The sequence below is a fragment of the Cryptomeria japonica genome, chromosome 9, assembly GCF_030272615.1.
Source record: "Cryptomeria japonica chromosome 9, Sugi_1.0, whole genome shotgun sequence".
In the NCBI taxonomy this organism is placed as follows: Eukaryota; Viridiplantae; Streptophyta; class Pinopsida; order Cupressales; family Cupressaceae; genus Cryptomeria; species Cryptomeria japonica.
In genome coordinates, this window is record NC_081413.1 from 48,750,408 (window position 1) to 48,767,854 (window position 17,447).

Here is a 17,447-nt window from a genome sequence, read left to right on the forward strand (position 1 = left end):
ACAGTATTACACATAAATTAAAAATCAATTAAAGATAAGGAGTAGTTTGAGCTATTCAAAATGGCTTTCAATCAGGTAACATGTCTGTAATCAATTTATAAAAAGTCACCCTATATCCAATTCACTTTCATCTGTGAATGATGTAAATAAGACGGGTGGTCATGAATGTGCACCACAGTTCCAATAAATTTTCAAATTGTGGTGCCACAAAAAGTAAGCACTTGTCCTTATCTACTGTGTAGTTATAGAATTCCTATGTGTAGTGATCATAAATATTCAGCCGACATTGTTATTTTTTTCACCTGAATACTTCCCAAAGGGCTGTTCATTATTCCACCATATATTATTGGAAAGATAAATAACTTTTTCCTATGCTCAATCTATGTTAATCAAACAAGATGCATACTATAGCTGGCATAAAATGCATATTGTTATGTTTGATAATTTTGGTTACCCGACAGTGTATTAATTAATTTAAATTGTATTAAGTGGGTTGTCACTCTTGGGTAGTTATGTGTCGGTTGGCTGACCGTTGTGTACCTCTCGGCAACCGTCGAAGCCTTTAAATATGTCGTGTACTGCCAAGGAAGTAGTACGGTATTGTCGGATTTGTTGTAATCCTTGGCTGACCATCTCTGGTCTTCTTCTCTCTAATAATTGCATGTGTGAATAAAGATATATTTTACTGCTGTGTTTGGTATGCATTGTCATGTACATTATTATTTCTTGTATTTAGTTTACCAGTTGTAGCGGTAAACATTTTGGTGCCGTTGCCTTAAAAGAAGTTGGGTTAGCCTTGAGTGGTTCATTTCCGTAGATCCCATTAAAAGAGAGAAGAGGCCACAGGGTGGTCAAGACCAAGTGATTAGATGATCCGCCGATCCTCGATTGGAGGGAGCATAGAGATGAGTCGAAGCTTGGAAGTACTCGGAGTGTTGGGACGCTGCAAGTACTCGAAGTGTTGGGGACGCTGAAGGTGGACGTGTAGAGGATCCTTGCGTGGCTGAGAGTGCAGGGAAAGCACTGGAACGTAGCGGTCGAAACAGTCCACCCAGGTTCGGCACACAAGGTGAATACACACGTACCTTCCACGTGAAAACAATGTTGAACACCCAGGAGAAGCTGGAAACTGCCGAAGTTCACGGAAGACGGATTAGAGGACCCCGTAAGGCATTGCAAAACATGCATAACCATTTGGGAGGCAAATGGCCAAGATGACAGGGACTACTAGCTGAAGGCATTTCCTGCCACCCTTTGAGGGATCGCCATTGACTGGTGCACAGACCTTGATGCCCAGCACATGACGAGATGGAGTGATTTGAAGAGGGCGTTCCAGGAGGAATTCAAACTCCTGAGGGATGATAATGAGATCGTGGCCGAAATCTATTATACTAAGCAAGGGAAAAATGAGTGTACGCGCTTACAACCGTAGGCTCAAAGAACTGTTGAACAAGATGGAGAACCAGCCAACCGACGGGTTGAAGAAGAGGTGGTTCATGGAGGGATTGATACCCTCATTGCACAAGAAGAGGAAAGTAGTGCCTCTGTCCTCGTACGCCGATGCTTACAATCGGGCGATGGACATCAAGAGTGAAAACAAAACCTCTGTTGTCGGCATAAATTGCCTATTGTTATGTTTGATAATATTTGTTATCCGACAAGGTATTAATTAATTGTATTGAGTGGGTTGTCAGTCTCGGGTGGTTATGTGTCGGTTGGTTGACGGTTGTGTACCTCTCGGCAACCGTCGGGTCCTTTAAATATGTCGTGTACTGTCAAGGAAGTGGCATGGTATTGTCGGATCTATTGTAATCCTTGGCCGACCATCTTTGGTCTCTTCTCTGTAATAATTGAATGTGCGAATAAAGATATATTTTACTGCTGTGTCTAGTATGCATTCTCATGTACATTATTATTTCCTGTATTTAATTTACCAGTTGTAGCGGTAAACATTTTGGCGCCGTTGCCTTAAAAGAAATCGGGTCAGCCTTGAGTGATTCATGTCCGTAGATCCCATCAAAGGTGAGAAGAGGCCACAGGGTGGTCAAGACCAAGTGATTAGGTGATTTGCCGATCCTCGGCCGGAGGGAGCACAGAGACGAGTCGAAGCTTGGAAGTACTCGGAGTGTTGGGAAGCTGGAGGTGGACGTGTAGAGGATGCGCGCGTGTCTGAGAGTGCAAGGAAAGCACCAGAACGTAGCGGTCGGAACAATTTTCTCAGGTTCGACACACCTACAAGTACTCGAAGTGTTGGGAACGCTGAAGGTGGATGTGTAGAGGACGCCTGCGTGGCCGAGAGCGCAGGGAAAACATCGAAACGTAGCGGTCGAAACAGTCCACCCAGGTCCGGCACACAAGGTGAATACACATGTACCTTTGGAGTGAAAACAATGTTGCACACCCAGGAGAAACATAAATTGCCAAAGTTCACGAGAGACTGGTCGGAGGACCCGGTACGACATTGCAAAACATGCATAACCATTTGGGAGGCAAATGGCCAAGATGACAGGGACTACTCGCTGAAGGAATTCCCTGCCACCCTTCGAGGGATCGCCATTGACTGGTACACAGACCTCGACGCCCAACACAAGACGAGATAGAGTGATTTGAAGAGGGTGTTCCAGGAGGAATTCAAACTCTTGAGGGATGATAATGAGAACGTGGCCGAAATCTATAGTACTAAGCAAGGGAAAAATGAGAGTGTACGCGCTTACAACCATAGGTTCAAAGAACTATTGAACAAGATGGAAAACCAGCCAGCCGACGGGTTGAAGAAGAGGTGGTTCACTGAGGGATTTATACCCTCACTGCGCAAGAAGATGAAAGTAGTGCCTCCGTCCTCATACGTCGATGCATACAATCGAGCGATGGACATCGAGAGTGAAAATAAAACCTCCTCCCGAGAGAAGAGGAAGACCGATGATGATGAGAGCATCGAAGGTAGCAGTGACGAAGAATCCAAAACTGTACGAGCCCTTCGACGGGATATGTTGAGAATGATGAAAGAATTGAAGGCTAAGAAAGGAACCAGCAATGAAGGTAATGAACTATGGTGTATTGAGTGCAATAGGGAGGGGCACACGGAAGGTAATTGTCCTAGAAATATGTTTTGTGAAATTTGCCAAGTGCTGGGGCATTCAATCAAGGAGTGCCCATACAATTTGAAGATGAGAAGTACGCAAGTACTCTTCACACAGGGAGAGTCCAGCCCATCGAAATCACAGAATGTATTGCTAAGTGGTTATGGAAATCAACGAGGGTGAAACCAAATACAGTACGACTCCAGAGGACGTCCTATCATACAGTGCCGACAATGTAGTGAATGGGGACACTTTGTGAGAGACTGCCATAACAAGAAAGACAACATACAGTTATTGTGCAAATGGTGTGGACCAGGTGACTATGAAGACACCAACTGCCCGAATCAGAAGGGTATTAATATGCTGGACATGGAGGAACAAGAGGACGTAGTTTTGGCAATCACGAGAGCACAAACAAAAAAGGCGATGTATTCAAACTCTGGTAAGGAAAAGGAACAAGCCGAAGTAGAACAAGTGTTGGCGAAGGAACGAGTAACTTCCAATGGACCTGCAAGTACGTCATTGTGGGAGTCAGAGAAGAACATAGTCGAATAGGTGCTACAAACAACCGTACCCATCAAGGTGGTAGACCTTCTTCAAACTATGTCGCAACTGAGAATGGCAATTGCCAACACAGTCAGTGACGACACAATCATCCAAAAACAATGTAAGGCACATGAGGAGGAACTGACGGGAAAACCATCACCCAAAGGGAATGAGTCCAGTGATCCAATGTTGCTGACGATGAGTGTTGGGAGGAAGCCGATAGTTGTCGAGATGGAAATAATGGGGAAGAAGTTGACAAACACCATTGTCGATGGAGGCTCGGGAGTCAACGTACTGCCAGAAGACACTTGGAAATGTTTGGGGAAGCCGACGCTTTGGCCGCCAACCTTCCATTTGGTAGGTGCTGACCAGCATGGCATCCAGCCATTGGGAACATTGATGGCACAAAAAGTAATGATTGGGACACAACAATTTTTCTTGGACTTTGCAGTCATCCCATTATAGAAGAAGGCATATGACGCACTCCTCGGGAGGGGATGGTTGATTATTGCCAAGGCAAATCATAATTGGAAGCGCAACACACTCTCAATTGAGTGTGATGGGGGGAAGCACGTCATTGACTTGAGGAACCAGGCGGTGAGTGAAGAGCTGGCATCTTCCAACTCAGAGTCTGAGGGTGGAAACGACATGGAACCCAACGATGAAGTGGAAGATTGCTCTGAAGATGAGACGAGTTCCTTGAATGGACTATTCCATTGGCAAATGGAGGATTATGAGGTATTTTCACCAACATGCAATTTTCTTGAACCTACCACTCTTCGTGAAGAGCAACTAATGAAACCATGTAAATTTATGAATGATACATCTGGTAGTACGGAGATGGAAAGTGGAAGGGAAAAGCCCATGAAGGAAGAACAAAGGTAGTACGAATAAGGCACCCGAAAAGAATTACAAGTTGTCAAGTACCAGAGGACCTTAAAGGCCATCCAAAGCCAAGTACACAGACGAGAAGCATGGAAAAATCGAAGTTGGTTGAGAGGAGGAGCACCGTACACATCTCCCCAGTCCGTACGAGCAGCAAAAGTCAACAAAAGTCTGTACACATCCGTACGACAAGCGGAAAGTGACCCGTACAAACCCGTATGCGAGGAAGAAAACATTTTGATGGAGGCAAAATTGAGCAAAGGGGGAGGACAACCATACGGAACCACACAGGTCAACGCAAGGAGATTAAAAGACCGTACGAAAGACATCCATACACAAGGAAGAGAAATCTGTACGGAGGGTGAAACAAACCGTACAAAGGCAGGATGGGTCGTCTGTACGGGGTGTGCAGAGTTTTGTGGAGGAGTCCGTATGAGGTGTGTAGAGTTCCGTACGAGGGCAAAAGGAATCCGTATGATGAAAACGAAGAAAATCCGTACCAAAATTTGCACGAGATTCAAGGAAAATTTGTACGGCCAGACACAGGGAAATCTGTACGGCCAGGGAAATTAAAATTCGTACGACCAGACACAGGAAAATCCGTATGGCCAGCCACAAGAACTCCCGTACAGACAGATAGGAGAAATCTATACGAACAGTGAAGACATTTGTACGAAGTTTGGAGCTGTTCGTACAGAGTTGGCAGGGAAGTTTGAAGAGATTCGTACGGAATTGCCAGAAATCCATACGGAGTTAGAGGGTAAATTTGGAGGAATCCGTACAGAATTGGCGGCTGAAGAGATCTCATATGGTGACAATTGGAGGCATCTGTACTGGTCATACGAAAGTAAGGAAATTCCTGGTAGTCACGAGAGCTCTGTTGGTCAGATGGAGGAGGTGCCATTGTCAAGGGAAGAGGGGATGCTACCATCACCTGGCGGACATGGCGGTCGTGGCGGAGTGGACCTGGCATCTGGCGGTTGTGGCGGAGTTGGCTGTCGTGGACATGGCGGAGTGGACCTGCCATCTGGCGGTCGTGGTGGAGTTGGCGAAATGAAACTGCCATTGGGCGGTCCTGGCGGAGTTGGCGAAATGGAACTGCCATCTGGCGGTCCTGGCAGAGTTGGCATAATGGAACTATCTGGTGGTCCTAGCAGAGTTGAACTTTCGTCTGGTGATACGGAGCCCCATGGAGGGATGGAAATTCCATTTGGTGGACAAAACTCAGGAAGGGCATTGCAGGTACAACACGAGCAAGGGGCGCTGCCCCTTGACCCCATTGGGGGTGTTGCCCCCAAACCTCCTTTTGATTTGGTAGGTACACTACATGTTGGGGTTGTCCAGTACAAGTCGTGGCCTACACTCTTGTCATTAGTCTTTCCAGATATTACTTGACGTTTACTTGTAGTCTGGAAGACGACTTTTTCTTTTGGGGGGGATAATGTAGTTGGCATAAAACGCATATTGTTATGTTTGATAATTTTGGTTACCCGATAGTGTATTAATTAATTGTATTAAGTGGATTGTCACTCTCGGGTAGTTATGTGTTGGTTGGTTGATGGTTGTGTAGCTCTTGACAACTGTTGAAGCCTTTAAATATGTCGTGTACCGCCAAGGAAGTAGTATGGTATTGTCGGATCTGTTGTAATCCTTGGCCGACCATCTCTGGTTTTCTTCTCTGTAATAATTGCATGTGCGAATAAAGATATATTTTACTGTTGTGTCTGGTATGCATTGTCATGTACTTTATTATTTCTTGTATTAAATTTACCAGTTGTAGCCGTAAACACATACATATAAGCATAGTTGTAAAACTCGGACTCGGCTGGCCCAAATTTTTTAAAAACTTGGCAAAAACTTGGCAATAACTCGACAAAGTTATCGAATATTCAAAAGTATATAATTTCTTAAAATATTCTTAAATAATACATACACACCGAATTCATAGAACATATACTGATTTTCATCATATATAAATCAAAGTTTGAGTTATATAAATAGTATAGACCGAAAAAAAGTGCAACCTCTGAATAAAATTGAGTTCAATACATATCAATGTATCATAAACCACAAAACAACTACAACCTCTGAAATTCTGAATACATATAAAGTTTAAGTTTTGATATCAATGAAAATTAGAATCATAAATTTCATCTACGACTAAAGCTCAAAAAAGACTGTTACTGCTGGGTGGGTGGTGCTGAAGCAGCTGCAACATCCTCAACATGTGCCTCATCCCTAGAGATAGGTGCCTCAATAGGTGCCTCTGCTGCGTGACCAGCCTCGTGTTCCTCCTCACATGCTGCCACTTCTGCATCCCATTCCTCTACTACCCTCTCCCACTCACTTAGCTGATCATCAGTAAGGAATGGATCCATATCAACATCAACATCAACATCATTAGGAACAACAATCCAATCTGTTGACTATGGATCAATGCAATCTAGGTCAAGTGCTTCATGTGAATCTTGCCCTTGCACTTTCTTTTCATGCAATCGAAGGTTGTACCACACATAGACAAGGTCATTTAAATGTTGTTGAGTCAAACTATTGCACTTTTTTGTGTGAATGGCCTCAAAAACAGTCTAGTTGCATTGACAACCAGAAGCACTATAAGGCTGCGATAATATGCGGATGGCAAGCTTTTGAAGATTAGGTGTTGTGGCACCATAATCTTCCCACCACAAATCTTGTAAAGATTTTAATAATCTTTAAGAGTGAAATAAATGGTAAAATAAAATTAAACATATGTTTTTTTCACCTAGCTATAGGGTGTCTCTCCTACGTTTGCAATCAGGTGAAGAAAACAGTGGCCCTAGGGCCTTCTTATAGGTCTGCAACTCATCATGTATTAGGTTTCAAAGTTGCTCATCATCAACTAATCTCTAAATGCAATTGGCTGAGGCCAAATTTAACCTCTACATCTGCTCTGAAAGTTGGGGAGAAGAAAAAATTGGGATTCAAGTAGTAGGCAGCAGCATGAATATGTTGGAGTTGTTGGTTCTGTTGATGTGTTTTTATGCACTTCATACACAGAATAAAATACCAAGGTATCTTATCCTCTCTTGAACAAAATCTCCTCAAATGCTGAACTAAGTGATCACTTGAGGTGACTCCAAGGTTCCAAATGTCAAGTCTTGATGTGTGGATAAGCTCAATGGTTTGATGTGAAATTGATGGAATCACAAGGTGTACTTATGTTTTGCATGAACTTTGCTTGAATGCGGCTAGAATGTGGAAATTTACTTGATTAAAAAAAGGACTAAAGGGATTGAGGGTTTAGAGAGACTACACTACTCCTAAGATTAATGATAGCACTAGATCATGCTTGGATGGACACATTCCTTAAACTGAGCTTTGCTTCGCCATGTTGCCAACAACTACACAAAACCGATGCAATCTTCCAAGGTAATTCAAAGGTTTTCATATCATGAATCATTTATCCAAATACCCAATATACTGGCACAACTTGAACAAACATATCCACAATTGAACTTAGCACATTTTAATGTTTAGGCTAACTATGCATTGCAATTGAAAATCATCCAACCACAAATAGTATGAACCAAGGAATTATCAACATCCACACATTACTCCATAACAATCAATGAACATCATCTAACATGAGGATACATTGAGAAACCATGCAATATGTAGAAGAAACAACACATTCCACCATAAATTCAATGAAAAGGATTTTTATATACAAGCTTGGCAACAATTTCTGCCTTCTCCTCCTACTCTACTCTACTTCTAACCTACGTAACCCGGGGATGTGTCCCTGGGCTAAAATCCTCCGTCCCCGTACTGGAGACGTTTCGGGGACGTCCCCCTTGTTGAGACATGGACCAGCTAGGACTCGAACCTAGGACCTTCCATACGCTGCTGGAGTGGTCTACCACTGAGCTACTGGCCCCTCTTGGACCAGTCCATCATCGGTCTGGGGGTGGCTTATTTCCAACACCAACACCCCCCCTTAAGCCACACCTCTCGTGTGCTTGGGGCTCCTAGCCTGGACCTGGCTCTAATACCATGTTGAGACATGGACCAGCTAGGATTTTCATTAATATGACGGGTAAACATGTCTGAATCACTTCCAAAAGCACTTCAGTTAGGAGAGCCATATATGCTGTACAAGATGGAAACAACCCAGGGTCTGAGCCGCACTAGTTAGAGGATTTGCTGAGTTCGTATAAGGCTGTGAACTCATACATACAAGCTGTTTTCTGTTGCAATCCATCAGTACCAATTCGTACCAATCTGAAACACATCTGTACAGGGACGTACAAGTTAAGGGAGAGCCAAAGAGGTTCATACAGGAATGCAGCTAACTCTTGTGTGCTGGGGGTGACGTACCAGTGTTGGAAACAGTGACTCGGGGCAGCATTTATGGTGAACATCTTTGTTGATTTGGCATCATCATTGCTGGAAGGGACTGTAGCTTCTTTGGTCATCATTATACGTTGGAAAACATTTCCAGGTCTGCTATTTTGTTAAATCTGATTGTAATGTCTGACAACTCTTATGTAGTGTGAATGAAACAAGTATGACCAACATGCATAAATACATTTGTTATGGTCGATTTGTATGGTTTCTTCCATTGAATGAAATCTAAAAAATTCTCAGCAAATATAAGTGAACCAACATATACCATGGCAAACTGAGAATCGAATCAAAATATAGTAATCCCCTTGCAAACCAATTGTTTGTCGTAATTATAGTGTGTGGAAAAGGAAGGAGAAGGGAGGGCATATTACTGTGGTAACAGAGCATGTGCTAACTGTTTGTTATTATTCCTTAAGTCTGATTTCATAGTATGCTTGTCAACTGTTTGACATAATTCCTGAGCAACATGAACAATGGAAAGCAAAAAAAATTGGCACTAAAGGGAGGTGGTTATTACAGTGGTATCAGAGCTAAAGTTCCTGCCATCTTGTTGGAAAAAAAATTCAGATCTACATATGGGGTCGAAGGAGAGAAATTGGTTGGTGGAAGTTTTACAAGAGGCAAGTAGAAAGCTCAATGTCCATCAACCAAAAAATGTGGTTTTCAACATTTTGAGTGAATTAGATGGATGCTTGAGCATAGTGGAGAAACCACCTTCAAATTTGTTACAACTAGCTCTTGTCCCGGTTGTGACTTCCTTAAGGCAACACAGTTTGATAAGGCATTTGGATGATGGGATTAGACTGATGGTTACTTCGTGCTTAAGTGAGATTATAAGGATTTTGGCACCTCAAGTTCCTTATGATGAGGATACAATGAAGGAGGTATTTTATCTAATTGTGGATAGTTTTCAAGATCTTGATATCAACAATATTCTTTATTCACAAAGGGTTGCTATACTGAATAATTTTGCAAAAAACAGATTGAGTAGCCTTTTGATAGAATTGGGATTGCATGACCTGATCTACAATATGTTTCATCATTTCTTGGTCACGATCAACAACAGACATTATAAGGAGATTATCACAGCTCTGAACACTATTATGGTCATGTGTATAAATGAAAGTGATGTTTTATCCCAACCTATCTTATCTATGATATTGGCTATTTATAAACAAGAATGGGCCTTCTACTGCTGCGTATGGGTTGGTCAATAGTGTGCTCAAACAATGTGAGGGAAGATTGAAGCTTCACTTGAATAAAGAAGCACAGATGAAAAATGAGATAATCAATTCAGAAGTCGAAGAGAATAGCTTGCCTCAAGATGAAGGTGTGACTGATTTCCAGGATGTTCCTGTAGATGCACATGCATTTATTCATACTAAAAATGAATGCAATGAAATTGTTAAAAAAACAACTTTGAATACACCATTAGAGCTTTCTAATGAAGATGTTGACACTTGTACAAAGGTTGGTGTAGACGAGACCTTTAATTCGCCTTCAATTGATGGGCTTGTTGAAGGGAAAAAGGAAGAAGTTTTCAAAACAGCTAACAATGACGATTCTCAATTTCATTACAGTGATGGAGTCGATTTAATTCTTGAGAACAAATCTGATCTACTTTTGCATGGAGCTAACCTTGAGCAGAGGTTTAGTGTCTTTGATGATTGGGGTCCACAGTTTACTGCTGAAAATGTTAATGGAAAGGCACAGTTGATTTTTGATTTCCTTGGAGACTCTGATGATAGGAATGATAGTTATGGTTTTGGCATTCATCATAGCAGCAATTCTCTTGACTTGCATAAATATGGTTGGAGGAATCAATTTGAGGTGCTCGTTGATAGCCCATTGTTTGAGATGGGTGATGAGAGGAAATATGACAATCCACTTTATGAGTGGGAAGATGGAACATCACTTTGTTCTAGCATTGCACTTCATGAAAATAGCAAGGTGTGGGATCCAGGAGAAGATTTTGAATCTGAGTTGGTGTATGGTATTCAGTTTGCTGTTGATCTTGGTTCACATCATGAGTTGGGTCATTGGGTTGATGAGACACCGCAGTTTGTGAGCAAGTTGAAGGTTCAATTCAGATTTATGAGAGAAGAGATAGCATATATATCCCGTGGGGCAGTGTTGACGTGTATTTTGTACACAATCATACACAGAATAAAATACCAATAGGCATCTTATCCTCTCTTGAGAAAATAGTCTCTAATTGCTGAAGATTCGCATAAAGGATCAGTTAGGAAGACTCCAAGGTTCTTTGATGTAGGGTCTCTACGTGTGGACAAGCTCCAGTGGTATGATGTGATTTGCTGGGATCACAAGGGGACTTGCATGTGATGATTGAACTTCCGATCTGCTTTGCTGGACACAGGCTCTTACTAACTTAGATTTGAAAAATGAAAAAAGGATAAGGGCGAAGAGAGGATCTAATCCTAATACTAAGAATGTAGGAGCAATGATTGATCTTTGACAAAACTCTAACTAGGTCTTGTTTTGACATCAATGGAACATCTACACAAGACTAGTGCGATCTTCTAAGGGAGCTTTATGATGTTCAAATCATCACCGCAGGCATAGATACCATCCAAGTTGATGCATATCAATGAAGAAGCGACAAATTGAAATTGAGCTTAGGCTGAATGATTCTAGTTGACTACGCAAGGCAAGTCTGCAATCAACAAACTGCTAGTAGTATGGATGTACGAATTCCACCATTAATCAATCACATTTCCTCCATTCATTTAATCATCTACCATCTAGGATTGAAGACTCAACAAGAAACCATGCAAATTGCAAGAAACAACACACTTCATCATTACTTCAATGAAAATGGAGTTTGTTTACAATCAATGGCAACAATTTCTTGCCTTGTCCTCCTATTCTACTCTAATTGCTTCCAACTATTCTCTAACTATTCTAACTATTTACATACTATCTCTAACAATTGCTAATTATTGCTAACTAGCCTTTACAAATGAAATGCCTGGGCTTATATAGTGCCCACAATACAATTTGATGGCTTAGATCAATTCAAGATCAATGGCCAAGATTTTACAATGAAAACCCTAATTAGGGTTTGTTACAACCATTACATAACATTTAATGCTTGACCAATGATAAAATTGTATTGCTTGGACACATGTCCCCTCTAGAAAAATCGACCAATGGATAGCCGGGGTAGGTACATTGGAGTTTGTGCCACCTTCCATGAGTTAAGTACATTGAATCTGGACATGCTGAGGTGGACCACACTGATTGGAGAAATGATGACTAGGATGCCACCTCATTTGAGACTTGTAACTTGGTAGATATTCAACTTGATGTTTTTGAGAAGCTTGCTTTAATTAATTCATCTGGAACTATTTGCTTCTTCAACGAGCCCTTGTTCTAACTCCTTGTGTCCTTGATGTGCAGGATGATGATGTACCTCGCCTTGGAACGCTGGATTGGAAGAGGTCGCCCTTGTCCTTACTTGATCGTCCTGGCGAAGACCGTCCTGGCGAAGACCGTCTTGGATCCGGCTTGATTTTCCTTGAAGAGATCTCCATTTGATGCCTACACAACATTTCAAAATTAGTACCAGAATTTTGCAATACATAACATAAATTAGAGAGCAAATTTTAGGAAACTTAATGATAAGTCCTTTATTAATCATTTCCTAAAAACGATTGAGCTACGGGAAAACAAATTTTCAAAATTCAAAATTAAGGCAATGACGATCAAAATTCGAAATTAAAACAAGAGATCTTGCCATACCTTACTTGAGAACTTAACTCTAAAATGCAAAATGAATAAAATCGCCTAGGCAAAATTGGCGAAAGATGGTTTTCAACGTGATCTCCACTTCAAAATAAGAAATTCGCCACCTTTCAAATCTTTGACGTGATCTCCAATGCTTGACAAGTTCGCACAATTTAAACTTTAAGTTCGTATCTCCTTGGATAATATCTACGCCACCTTTGGATATATATTCGCACCACCTTGCTTGGAATGAAATTCGCACTTCTCTAAACACAATTCGCACTTTCTCCTTCAAGATTGCATGTAAGAATTGATAAATGATAATGTGAAAATAATGATTTTCACTCTCCCTTTATATCGCTCACCTCACCATTCACCCCCAAGGCCGACTTGTGTAAAAAATAAGGCAATTTAAATGATTTTTAATAAGTAATAAAGGCCGACCTCCATATTTAAGCGCTCCCTTTGATTTTTAATAAATTAATAATTAATTATTAATCAAATGCCTTTGTTTTTAAATTATCAAATTCGATTTTTTAAAGGCAAAATAATTAATAAATGTTAAGCGCAATATTTAAATGCTAATTTAATAGGATTTTCAAACTTATCGATCTTAGCATTTAAAATAAATTTAAAAAAAATGTTTGCTTGAGCGCCAAATTATTTTGAAAATGAAGTATAAGTACCTCATCGCCCTGGTCCCTTGGAGAGGGACAGGAGCGATCCACTACTTTGGTCTTGATTCTTGCAATTTTTACATCCAAGGTCTCCATCTTTACATTGAATTTGGCATTTTGGCTAGGTCCTTCGAGCTTGATTGACTTGTTCTTGCAAATGAATGTCCTTTTGTGGTGATATCGCCCTGGTCCCTTGGAGAGGGACAGGAGCGATCCATGTGGTCTAGCTTGAAATTCATCGTTTTTGATTTTAACTCCTCGTTCATCACCTTTCAAATGGCGTTTTAGACCCTTTGCAACTTTGTTTTGACATGGTCTTCGAAGGATAACAAGCGTTTTAACAAATATCGCCCTGGTCCCTTGGAGAGGGACAGGGGCGATCTCAGTGTCCTGGCTCAAATTTGCAAACTTTTGATCTTCGTTCTTCGTTCATTGCCTTCCAAAGGACGTCCTTGACCTTGGCTATCCTTGCCTTGTCTTGGCTTTGAAGGAGCATGAGTGTTTTAATAAAAATCGCTTTGGTCCTTGTCCAAAGGACAGGAGCGATATAGGCTCCTTGGCTCAATTGATAACATTTTGACGTTCAAAACTCTTGCATATCATCTTCAAATGACACCTTATACCTTGTGTGACCCCGAAAAACCCTGACTTGGCATGAATTTGAAGGAAAATGAAGGATCCTAAGCAAATCGCCCTGGTCCCTTGGAGAGGGACAGGAGCGATATAGCCTCTATGTTCAATTTGATGATCATTTAACGTTTGAAGTCTTTGTATATCACCTTCTAATCATGCCTTGGGACCTCATATGACCTTGCAAAACCTTGACCTTACGTGATTTTTGAGAGATTTGGCTAATATAATCAATATCGCTCTGGTCCCTTCCTGAGGGACAGGAGCGAATTTCAACATTTTGAGCTTGTCTTTGCCTTGTTCAACTTGCAATCGCTATCATCGTGCAAAATAAAGTTCCTTGATCGTTCTAGATCACTTGATTTTTGATAAACTTTCAAATTTTATGCCTTTATGGAAATATCGCTCTGGTCCCTTCCTGAGGGACAGGAGCGAACTTAAGCATTTTGGTCCTTTGTTGGCATTTGGTAATCTTCAATTTATCTTCAATGAGCTCAAGTCACATCTTTTCTTGCCTTCAAACCAAAAACTTGCTTGATCTTCGTCCAGAACATGCCCTATGAAGGATTTCGCTCTGGTCCCTGGGAGAGGGACGGGAGCGATTCGCCTTGGTCCTCCTGGGAGGGACAGGAGCGAAGTTTGCTCTGGATCCTCAGTGAAGGACAGGAGCGAAATTTGACTTTTCGAACTCTCTATCAGGATAAATTTTAATGGAATATAACATTTAAGTATAAGTAATGTCACTTATACTTTAAGTTATATTCCATATATACTTTCAGGATGTTTGAGAGTGGTTTCAAACCTCCAGGAGTTATATTGCAAAATCTAGTTTTTGGAGGTTTTTCAGTTTCCAGACTTAGTCAAATTTCAGGATCAGGACATTCCAGACTTAGCCAAATTTCAGGATCAGGACCTCACTCAAGCCGGACTTGTTATCCATGTGATCACCCCGACAACACTCAAAATGCAAAGGCCAACTAACAAAACCCTAAAAACCTAGAAAACAAACCCTAAAAAAAAGCAAAAAACATGGGTCCCCATTTGCAATGGGGCGATGTGTGAAAACGTCACAACAGGCAGCAAAGGATGATGTTGGCATAAGTAATCTCAATTCAGATTTGAAGTCCCTTTGTGCTTTGGTTTCCTTAGATAGACACCATGCTGTCCTAGTTTCCAGACTTGTGTCTTTCAAGAAAAGGGCTGATTTAATCATCATGAACAGCAGTTAAGTAATCAGTACAGCTGGCAACCTTGAGAAGGGGAGTATGACAGCTCATGGGGGAAGTTTTCAATATGGCACCAACTTTGGGACATCAGCCCATGATAGCATCTATAAATGCAATTGTGGCAAGGTACAGAACAAAGGTGGGTTTCATGATGATGACCAGTCATCTTCTATCTTCACATGGTTTCATTCATATTGTTGTAATGCAAGGACATATGATGAGTATTGAAGAACTACATTGCATACAATGTTTGTCATCATGTAGTGCTTGTCTTTGCCTCATAACAACATTATTCCTTGATCACACTTGGAGAGGATATATGGTATATCAAGAAAATATCGTGGAATATGTAGAGGATAGTGGTACTCCATGTTTGTACCATTGGATTAGAGTTCTCACATTGGTGATAGATAGTTGTTTCATACTACTAATCAGTGAGATTTCAATTTGGTCCTTTAGGACAGCAGCTGGTTGGAGGTTTTGGAAAGTTCAAGATCATCCTTTTTTTGTTGGAGATTGGTATAGCGATGAGACTCCATTTTCCTTTGGCATTGGAGATACTTGTTGCATCATTTCAAGTGGGATTTTCAGTTTGACAAGTGCTGTTCTTTTTCATATCAGCAGTATGTGGTGGATAGGTATGATTGATTATGTACCTATGATGTTCATTCTTCACACCCATGAGAGTTCATTTCCATTTATATGGATTTTTGGCATTGGCATGTTTGGTGCTCTTTTGCATTGGGATTTTGATGAATTGTTTCACCACTCTTGGCGCAGTGATGATAAATTAATTAGAGTGGCGCCATGGGAGTCAGTGGGTGTTGAGTTGCCTATCAAGGTGCCCAGGATCGTTGGTGACTTATTTTTTTATAGAGGATTGTAATGGTGTGGATGGCCTTGGTTGGTGGGTTGCTAGAGATTGTCTAGCCATAGGAGATGCCTTTACAGCGAGATTTCAGATTGTTTATTACTGTCCTAGTTTCCTCACGCTATTAATGGTGATCTTAGTCTTTGGGCAGTTTGATTGGAAGCATTTGCAGACTCTTGTGCTATTAGTTGTGGAGGATCTCTTGGTTATAGCTCAGTTACTTTCCACCTCTACTTGTGTGAGTATTAGTCACTACAGTCGTTACATGATGTCAGTATACATGCTCCCAGATGGTGATTGGTTGATTGTAGTGAGTTGGGTTGGTTGGTGCTCTCAAGTTTCTTCCCTTGACACTTGGAGATTAAGTCTCAGTGATATGATTTTGGGTCGTGACAGTAGAGACATTCCTTGGTTGATAGCTTGTAGAGTTGTGACAGTGATTGACCTTCTTCATTATCAAGATGTCATGACAAGTGAATCTTGGGTTTATTTTTTATGGTGGTTGAGCGGAATGTTTTTTTGTTGCCTTTCCTTTGAGCTACCTTGGCAGGCTATATCTCATGATATGGATTTGAGCCCGTTCAAGTATCGCAGTAGGAGTGTTGTTGTTGATTACTTATTTGGGCTATAGGAGAGAGGAATGCAGTTTGGGCACGATGAGTTTATGGTTATGATCAGAATGGCGCACCGTCAGTGTGGTGGTTTCTTTCTGAGGATGACTTGGGACCCTGGGATCATTTGTGGTTTCAGTTTGTATCAAATTAGTTAATTGTGGATTGCATTGGCATTGCTTGAGGACTAGCAATCTTTGGAAAGGGCGGACTGTAATGTACCCATTTTCAATTTCTCTAGCAGTGTAGTTGTTGCTAACTTTCTAGGTTTGTGTCAGCATGTTCAGGGGGGTAATTTGGTGTTACCAGTGAGCTCAGTTAGTTTAGAGGAGTCATACGATGCTTTCAGATGTTATTTCCAGCTTTCGGTTTGGACTCCAAGATTCTTGGAGGGAGCGCCTATTTATAGTAAGTCACCCGATTGGTTCCATTTGTCATTATTCTTCATCATGGTCATTCCAGTACGATCAAATTTTGATTTCGATGCTTTTTGACAATTTTCGTCAAATGGGTGCATTAATAGTTTATTTTAAGTATTTTACTAAGGTTGCAAAAAAATAACTAAAATATTTAAAATGCACCTTAGTGTGATAGCTCATCGGAACTGGGGGAAGGAGTTTTAAATCTTGGAAGCACAAAACAGGGACCTTGCATATCAAATTTTCATTATTTTAATGAAGAGATCATTTTTGGAGTTAAAAAAGAAGTTTAATTTATAAAGTGATTTTATAAAGGGGTACTTGGGAGACATAAGTTAATGTTTCTTTATATTTATTAAAGAGTCTCTT

General features: G+C 41.0%; 1 protein-coding gene across 1 annotated transcript in view; it reads left to right on the forward strand.

The window, feature by feature from the left end:
* LOC131046893 (N-carbamoylputrescine amidase) overlaps positions 1-17,447 on the forward strand; it is a 117,578-nt gene that overhangs the window by 48,702 nt on the left and 51,429 nt on the right. The gene's annotated exons all lie outside the window — the stretch shown is intronic.